Source organism: Anabrus simplex, chromosome 8 (genome assembly GCF_040414725.1).
Source record: "Anabrus simplex isolate iqAnaSimp1 chromosome 8, ASM4041472v1, whole genome shotgun sequence".
Lineage (NCBI taxonomy): Eukaryota > Metazoa > Arthropoda > Insecta > Orthoptera > Tettigoniidae > Anabrus > Anabrus simplex.
The window spans coordinates 162,099,105-162,109,346 of NC_090272.1; the positions used below are offsets into that span (position 1 = coordinate 162,099,105).

A 10,242-nucleotide genomic window follows, 5' to 3' on the forward strand; every position below is an offset into this window, starting at 1 on the left:
CGCTTCCTTCCAACTCCTAGGCCTTTCCCATCCCATCGTCGCCATAAGACCTATCTGTGTCGGTGCGACGTAAAGCCCCTAGCAAAAAAAAAATGTAGAAATAAAAATAAAACCTCTTTAAAATATCTGGGTTGCACACACTATATGCACTGCAGTGGATGATATGAGTTACTCATTATTATTATTATTATTATCATTATCATTTCTATTACTCACTTATAAGTTGTCATCGTAATTTATATGCAAAGTGCACTGACTATGTTCTGGATGAACCGGTCATCTTGGTCTCCCGACAGAAGGTGTTGTAACAGTAGCCAGCTAATACTCGCCACATTACCGTCGTTGCCGGCGTTCATTTAGTGTGTCTCCATGTAAATGACCCTTTACGAGGAACTGAGAAACGCCCTAGACCGATCTTATCGGCATCTTGAGTGCTATGTTATGTAAAGTGGACTTGCTTCAGCGATTTAACCAGATCTATACTCTCTCCGGTAAACAAAAAGGCACACTGCACTTTGGGGATTGTTAATTCGGGGTTGCTCCAACATTGAAGTTAAAATCGTTGTTACTAAAAAATAAGTTCCATCAGTATTTCGTGGAAATATTGCATCGTTAGTCATCCGGGTAAAATACGGTATACTCGTTTAACACAGTGGTATTCAAAATTTTTGGTTGGCGTACTCCCAAAATCGAATTGTGCTACCTTCGTACCTCCGAAGTACGAGTGAACTGCGATTATACTAGAAATAACAAATGATTGTAGCTAGATGGCAAGAAATACTAACTATAATCATCGTTATCTTCATCTTTCGCAGCTTATCTCGCCTGCTGAGGGTCACGCACTGAGGCTTGAAAGATTTGTGGCTGGGGATTCAACTAAAAATCCCACCCGAGCAACACCAGGAATCAAACCACCGTCGCCGGGATGAGAGACAAGCTGCTAAGCCACTGCACCACTCTGCTCCCCATTAATAACAATAATATATTCTATGTATAGCATCGCTGAGCAAAGGAAACCTCGTAACTCCTTCGGAGTAAAGTTTACAGAAGAAGTTCAAAACTGAGCGGTCAGCAATGGACGTAAAAAACTGTCCCTGGCATTTTCAGTGCTTAACGATAGCCCAATTGCTCGACCATTGGAGTAGTTTCTTCTCTTCTCGGGCAGTGCGGCAAGTCTTCACGAGCCAGGTGGAGAAATATGGTTTTCTTGTGATTCGAATTACGTGATTTTCATTGCCTAACGACGATATATTATTAATGCAACAATTCCTATTGTACTACATACATTTGTCCTAAAGAAAAATTTATGAGCGGATTTCGAAACAAAAATTTAAAAAAGAAGATTAATGTAGTCTGACGAGAAGTCGTCTGTATGCGGGGTAGGAGGTGCGAGGGGTAAGCGTCGCTTCCGCGCGTGCTCCGATCTCAAGTCTCCAGCCCCGACAATAAACACCGCTTCCGTCCGCGGTGACTCGCGAATTCAGGTGGTGTCGTGTAGATTCTAAGTGGCAGTGCAATTGTACTTTATTTACATATTTACTATACCTAGTAAGTACTGCGTAATAAATAATTTAATAAGGAATATGGAGGAGCTCGCATTGTCTGTCATGACTAATGTTTGTAGCTAATAGTGTAGCGTATCTAACTCGTGCCATACCTACAAGCTGCCGCAACTTCTCGTCAGACATAGCTAGTGAACTGAAGGTACAAAGTGACACATATTTTAGAATGAATAGTTCGGAAAGGGAACTGTCAGTGGTAGACAAAAACACTAAATTAAAACAAGATTTCATTGAATATGACCCTCATTTCTGAACTGCTCCCTGAAAACAAAAGCTGCGATAAATTTGCATACTCCTTGAGACTATTTCGAGCACCCCTAGTGGCACTCATACCACACTTCGAAAACCACTGTCTTAGCTTACAAGAGAACGCTTTCGGTTGGACAAGAAAGAGTTTTGATGAAACTTGATTGACTGAATATAATGGTGCTAAATTTTGCTCTAAAGTCCACAGTAGTGTTATAATTAATTCGTTAAAAAGCTGCAAGGCGGCGCCGAGCAAATAGCTGGTGACGAGGTAGATTGATATTTCGTAGGCACTATAGGTATAACCATAGTTCTATTTTTAAGTTGCGTAATATATTGTATACAGATTTCCTTTTTGCGTATGGCTCTGGAGAGACTTGATGTAGATCTTTAGAATTTAAGTATATTGGTGATCTGTGAGGATGTGGCCCTTCCTTCGAACGAACCCAGAGCTCCAGCCAAATGGATTAACCAATGAAGGTTGAAAATGCCGACCCCTTCTGGAATTAAACCCGGGATCTTTTCGACTGACTTTATATCTTTAATTAGACTTTGAAAACACGTACAGTATATGAATATATACTAAATTTAGGTTTTGATACTTCTGTATTGTTATTGTTGTTTGTTTGTTACTCTCATTGACCTGTCTCAGAATCATCATTGGCTTTTGAAAATATGTATTGACTAAGGTATGAGCGATGCTAGCAAGGTGCGAAATCAGAGAGAAATAGTGCAGGAGGGGGATGGATCATAGGGATTAAATGCTAGTGTTTATTTCAGACAGTACCAGAAGGGAGAGGAGTATATAATTTCGCTGTAAGTAAATAACCCCCCGCCCCAGAAAAATGTAAATTTTAAGTCTTGTTGTTTCAATTCTATTGTTAAAACAAGAATGATAAACATTGGAGTGTTATTTCGGAGTTTCAGATGGACTTGCCAGAGTGAGACATGAAAATAGGCTGCAGCTGCGGAGTTGCCCCCGCAGTGCTGCTTTATTTTTCAAGGTCTGGCAGTCATTCTATTATTTCTATATTATGTGCACTATTGCTGGCTTTTTAATGAATATATGCACAGTAAAAAACATGAATTTCAGAAATAAAGCTACCGGTCCAGATAACATACCTGGATAATTGCTTAAGAATATGGTAGAGAAATTGAAAGAATTTCTACTGGCCATGATAAACAGATGCTGTGATGAAGGTGAAATTCCAGAAGACTTCATGAAAAGCAAAACGGTTATGATACAGAAGAAGGGAAGTTTTGTAGGATGTTCCGATCACAGAACCATAAGTCTGCGCTCACACATCCAAAATACTATCAATAATAAAACACAGGATAAAAAAGAAATTAATGTTACAAATTGGTCAAGAACAGTTAGAATTTAGGACAGGGATGGGAACAAGAGGGAGCATCTTAGCTCTCCGAACAATATCATAAAGGAGGTTAGAGATGAATAGGAACACCTATGTAGCGTTTGTAGATACTGAAAAGGCTTTCGATAACGTGGGTTGGGACAAACTGTTCAAAATTCTTAAAGGTACATGCTTGGACTGGAAAGACAGGAGGCTGATCTTGCGACTCTATGAAGAACAGACCACGATGGTGGATAATAAAAGTATCCCAACAGAAGAAATCAGGAAAGGTGTAAAGCGTGGCTGCTCTCTCTCATCATACCTTTATAATGCATTCGTTGAATAAGCCTTAAATAAGTTTAAGGCAAATACCACAGGAGTAAACGTAAATGGGCACCATATCCAACACATTCGATTTGAAAATGACATAGCAATTGTAGCAGATTCCGAGAAAGTATTCTCTAAGGTGCTGAATGCACTGTCATCAGCATTGTCAGAATCACACTTAAACGTTAATGTCAAGAAGACCACGATGTTAGTTGTGAGTAAACACCCTGAACGAATTCACACCAACATAAAGCTTACCGACAAGATAGTGGAACAAGTCACCAGTTTCCGTTATCTAGGAAGCCTGATCACCAATGATAACAAGAGCAGCAAAGAGACCAAAAGGCGAAACAGGCGTTTAGTAATAAGAGGAATCTTTTCATCATTGCAAATGTAGATTTTAGAATTAGGAAGAAATTTGTGATTTCTTTTGTATGGGGTTTGCTATTTTATGGATGTGAATCTTGGACAATCAGAGATCGGGATTGGAAACGACTAGATGCGTTTGAGATGTGGGTCTGAAGACGAATGCTAAGGATTAAATGGATTGAAAAGAGAACAAACAAAAGCGTTCTAGTAGAAATTCAAGGGAATTAACGATACAAAGAAAAAGAGCTAAATTCACAGGCCACATCTTGCGACACAATAACTTTCTTACGAATCTGCTGGAAGGAAAAATCACGAGGAAGAAGGACCGAGGACGATCGAGGTAAACAATACTTCAAGACTTGGCACAGAGTCTCCATTATGGTTCTAATTATGAAATGAAACTAGGATCTGAGGACAGGAAAGAATGTATGCATGGACAAGGCATTGCCTTTAGACACATAATGATGATGATGATGATGATAATGACATATAAATATGTTCCCTGCTTTTGTTTTACTTACAGACTAGACACCATAAGATTTTGAGTAAAACTTGCGACGTACATTTCTTTTTGGAATAAAACCAGGCATGGCAAGTAATCTGGAGACGAACGGGTGTATCCTTTCATCACCAGAAAAATGGTTTATTGAATTTAATCCGTTCATCTGATAACAACTGCTGTGTTCTGAACGAATATACCGGCTCACCTCACACACGGTAATTCACTAACAGAGCGATTAATTAATCAGGGACAACTTAGTTATGAGTTTAAGGGACGAAACACATTAAGAGAAATATTTCAATAATCGAACTGATTTAGAACGAATTTTCTCACTTCCGAATCACAATTCCACCTTTCTCCGGTGACAAATTATAGGAATTGAGATCTCCCATCAACGTGTAGTTGGTTCCCGGCCCATTTCAATTATCGGCTGAGTCCCCGGCTTGAGGGAATTCAACGAGATGTACTTTACCTTCATACAACGCAAATGAGAAAATACGCTCAGATTAAAATCCATCTCCCGACCATTTTACAGTGGAATCATCGGCGATTATCTATTCTTCAGGTAACGGCAATTAGCGTTCCTAACAATAAAACAGAGGAAAGCAGATTTTTTTTTCAGGATTAGTGAAGGTTTAGAAAGAAATGAACTTATTAGCTTACATTAAGCTTACATTTTTGTAGGTGTATGTAGCACGAGCATTTCTATGTTTTATGGAGAAATATATGCATATGAGGACGTTAAATGATTACATGATTTACTCTATCACAGTAATGCTTTTAAATCAGGAAATTGACTTGGTAAAAAACTTTTAAATTCTAAATAATGGGTCAGGGGTCAGTTAAGGGAATTTCAGATAACACGGCAGTTACGTATAGATCATACTTTCTTCTTCAGACGCCGTCTCCATACGGAGGTGGGCGATCTCGATATTGCAGCATAAAATGCTTCTTCTGACGTACATCTCTGCCATCTTCGAATGCCCTTTAGCCATGAATTTCTTCGTCTACCAACGGACCGTTTCCCCTGTATGTTTCCTTCAGTAATTAGCTGTTATGATAAATACGGCTCGCCCCTCATAATATACCCTCAGTATTGTGTTTTACTTTATTTTACAAGAAGTAACAGTTCTTTTAGCTTTTTCATCCGATGAAGGATTTAGATATTTGAAAATTTCAATGTACAGGGTATGTGAAAGAGACGACGATACGTTTTCCAGTGCCTGAATTTAGTGTCCAGCTTTCAAATCCATATAAGGGAATAGGGAATATGTAACAGTGTATCATGCGGATTAGTGCTGGCTACTTAGTGTATTCGGTCTAGAAAACCAAGAATTACGGCCGAGAGGTTTCGTCGTGCTGACCACACGACACCTCGTAATCTGCAGGCGTTCGGGATGGGCAGCGGTCGCTTGGTAGGCCAAGGCCCTTCAAAGGCTGTAGTGCCATGGAGTTTGGTTTGGTTTGGTACTTAGTGTATGATCGATTCACTGGAACGGCGAGCTCAGGCCACACGAATCAGTTGACTCGCAACAGACGGTGCTGAGTGGCTCACTCACGGATCAGTGAGGCACAACACACACGCGGTTCATTACGGGCACAATGGACATTGGCGGGGAGCCGAACTTCCTCTGCGGGTAAGACATACAAAGCCATGCCACACTGAAAGAATCGTACACAATCACGGCTCAGTGAGACACAACACACACACGGTTCATTACTGGCACACTGGATATTGGTGGGGAGCCGAACTTCCGCTGCAGCGAGACATACAGAGCCATAGCACACTGAAAGAATCGAACGCCATGACAGGCTCCCGCTCTCAGCTCATTTGAAAATTATACCAATTTTCATTCACTGTTCTCTTCTTACAGGGAGGTTTAAATAATGTATGGATGTATTTCCAGTGTTAAGAAGGTAAGAAAAAAAATCCGAAATAACTAGGTAGTAAATAGGCAGGCTATTAGGTTCTTCTGAAATGAAATGGCGTATGGCTTTTAGTGCCGGGAATGTCCGAGAATATGTTCGGCTCGCCAGGTGCAGATCTTTTGATTTGACTCCCGTAGGCAACCTGCACGCCGTGATGAGTTTGAAATGATGACGAGGACCACACAAACACCCAGCCCCCTTGCCAGCGAAGTTAACCAATGATGGTTAAAATTCCCGACCCTGCCGGGAATCGAAGCCGGGACTCCTGTGACCAAAGGCCAGCACGCTAACCATTTAGCCATGGAGCCGGGCATTAGATTCTTCTATTTATTAGTTTAATGAATCATATTATAACTTAGTTGATCTTCGACAATTAATTCAACTCAACTCTCTAGCCTACTTTATGACTGTAAATCTCGCTCGTGACCACTCGAAAATGTCTGTTTTGTATTGGAAAGAACTGCTCAGTATTTTCTGAGATCGTATGTTACATCATTGCGCAAGACTTCAATAAACAAATCACGAGATGACAGGTGTACGTGGACATTGGGTAAGTGAGCCGACTGACGCAATAACTTAAATACATAGGCTTGCACGGAAGTCGTTAGGTGATTTGTAACACAATTTCCAGGTGTACGCCCTCCAAATAGAGACACCGTAAGGAAAATCGTAAACAAATTGAGAGGAACTGGTTCTTTACTCGATAAGAAGCGAAGTGTTGAAAAACGTGTACTTCACAAGGAAAAAGTAAATGGAATCTCAGAAAGATTAGAACATACGGCTACAAAGCCCTTAGGCGACTTGGACAAGAAGTCGGGGTTTCGAAGATCTCAGCATGGTGCGCTACGAAAATGTTAAAATTGAAACCATTCAAGGTAACTGTTTTTTTAGTTCTTATTTTATTAATTGAAGACATGGATGGAAGAAGGGCTTAAGTCAGGTTGTGTCGTTAATCGGTAAAATGCATATATACATTCCTTGGTGGCTGTTCTAGATACTACCTAAATGGCAACTCGGTAGTGTCAATAGATGGCGTTTGATGTGCTATATTCAGTTGCGCCGTTCTTCCAAATATTGCTCTGCCCGACTTAAAATACACTCCAATGGTGACTTACGGCGAGCCAGCACTCATCACTCATCAGAAGCGAATCGGCTGACGCAGGAGTAATGTCGGGAGGAGAAACATCTGATATTTCAGCAGATGACAGTGAATATATACCAAGTGAAACCTCAGATGATTCGGATACCAAATCCTTACAATCCGAATGTTCTGCCGTTCTCAGCCCAGTGTCATTTGCAACATCACAAACAAAAGCATTTTAGTTTTCAATTCAAAAGTATGTCATATTATGTTACTCTCCTGAAGGAACTGTATCAGGAAGCCAGACTTATAATATTACGTTTCATGACAAGTTTCAGTTATTGAAAGATATAAAGTCTGTAGATACTTTGGATAGTATCCCAGTTCCTCATGTAGGTACTGAAGCCGGGAAATTAAAAGATGTTAAAGATTTAGTAAGCTTTATATGCGCAGATGCACGTGCATGGTTTGAAAATATTTTCCGGGGAGCTGAATTTGTGGGATTAGGAAATTCTCGATGTAGTGGTTCCCCTAATAACATGTTGTGACCTGTCAAACGTTCTAACCTGTAAAACTTGTCTACATGCTTCCAACAATGTAAGTAACATTAATTTTCAATGAAAATGTTTCTTGAAATTGGAAGAAGGGCGTAACTCCAAAATACAAAACAGACAACAAACCACAAAATTTATAAATATTTTTGATGTACATATTATGAAATAATCAAGAATGTAGTTATGTATAATATCCCAGAATTCTGTATTCCTGAGAGAAGTGTTTGATGTTATAATTCTTTACTCATTTATCTCAAAAGGGTGTTTTTTGAGTTGCGCCCTTCTTCTGTCCATGTCTTCAATTGTTATTCATGTCATGGACGGTCAGAGTAAGCGAAGTGCTGTCCTTCTTGCTATGTTGCGCAGCGGGAAGTGATGAGTGAACGGGTGGCAGATAAGCTGGGCGCGCCTGCCGGCGAGATGATCACAGAAACAAGCTGTATAAGAAAAGAGATTCATTGGGATAATCACATGAACTGGATTGTAGATAAACGTTACAGATTTCTTCATATGGTTGTGAGAGTATTTAGTGGCTGTATTAAGCATGTAAACGAGAGGATGTATAAATCTCTGGTAAGCCACCAGTTAGAGTATAGTTCCAGCGTATGGAACTCTCACAGGAATACTTTATTCGAGGAGTAGAAAAGATCCAAAGTAAAGCAGTGCAATTTCTTCTAGATGATTTCTGGAAAAGGTTTAAACTTTGGGCTGGGAACACTTAGGAGTGAGGGGGCGAGTTGCTCGACTAAGCGGTATGTTTCGGACTGCCAGTGGACGGATAAGCTTGAGTGGAGATTTTTATGGTAGCGAATATCATAATTTGAAGATGAAGTTCGAATTCAAGAGAAAAAATTCAAGCAAATCTTCATTTAAAAGATGAGGAATTAGAAAACGGATTAATTTCAAGAAAAGTATTCAATAAATATTTTAAATGCTATTTGTTCGGGGCATCAACTTATAGAGATCTTTTTCCCCTAAAAGGGAGTTGGGCCAACGGAACGTGGTGTTCCCAAGCGGTCACCCATCCAATTACTGAACACACCCAATGTTGCTTAACTGGGGTGATCGGACGAGAACCGGTGTATTCAACATGGTATGGCCATTGGCCAATACACATTTAGTCCTTTGAAATAATTTAAGAAGAGATTAGGGAAACAATTCATAGGAAATCTGTCTTCTAGGTGACAATCCTGAGTGAATTTCATTGATTGATTGACTGATGTATTTATTTATTTATTTATTTATTTATTTATTTATTTATTTACTGCGTGGAATTCTTAATCGGTCTATATCCGTATTGTGACAAACTTTTGGGCAAGTTTTCATGTATATTGGCTCACTCCGCCTTTGCAATTGTACAGTGTGTAATACAGGCTATGGCTACGTACTTTTCCACCCTGGCAGCAATTACTCTAATTGAAAATATACTCAAAAATAAATACGAACAAACACACAGGCCATTACACCTGCTTTATTGACAGCGAGGTACTTCACCACGATTTTCTAGACACTTTATGAAACTATAACACTTAACCACGATTTTCCAAACACTTCTATGAAACTACAACTACAGGTATAATGTATGACCGTTCCACTTTGCGGTAATAGGGATATCACAGCCACAGTGGACTTTAAAGAAAGTTATCCTAACACTAAAACAATAAACTTTAGATATAAGGTTAATTTGACCTACGTGAAAAGACTGATTCCCTCAGAATAAGTAGAAGAACCGAGCTCGATAGCTGCAGCCACTTAAGTGCTGCCAGTATTCGGGAGATAGTAGGTTCGAACCCCACTGTCGGCAGCCTTGAAAATGGTTTTCCGTGGTTTCCCATTGTCACACCAGGCAAATGCTGGGGTTGTACCTTAATTAAGGCCACGGCCGCTTCCTTCCCACTCCTAGACCTTCCCTGTCCCATCGTCGCCATAAGACCTATCTGTGTCGGTGCGACGTAAAGCAACTAGCAATAAGTAGGAGAACAGCAGTCGCTTTGATAAGGATACCACAATGTAATCGAGACATCGGCAATCAGCGTATGAGGTACATAAAATAAAGATACGGTCCAACGTGGAAATAAAATGTAACAGTAAACAAAAGGGACCTCACCCTTTTAAAATTATTATTATTATTATTATTATTATTATTATTATTATTATTATTATTATTATTATTATTATTATTATTCCACGCTTTTTGTCACCTCATGGAGTCAGTTTTTCTGCTCTCCCCTTCAGTAGACCAATCCTTGACACTAGCGAAATCAGTATTAGAATGTTCAACGTCTTCCTTATTTATAGTTCTCCTCACTTCTGGTCCTCC

The 10,242-nt window shown here is 39.7% G+C and overlaps 1 pseudogene; it reads right to left on the minus strand.

The window, feature by feature from the left end:
- Positions 1-8,910: 8,910 nt before the first annotated feature.
- LOC136879445 (5S ribosomal RNA) lies at positions 8,911-9,029 on the minus strand (annotated as a pseudogene).
- Between the last annotated feature and the right edge of the window lie 1,213 nt (positions 9,030-10,242).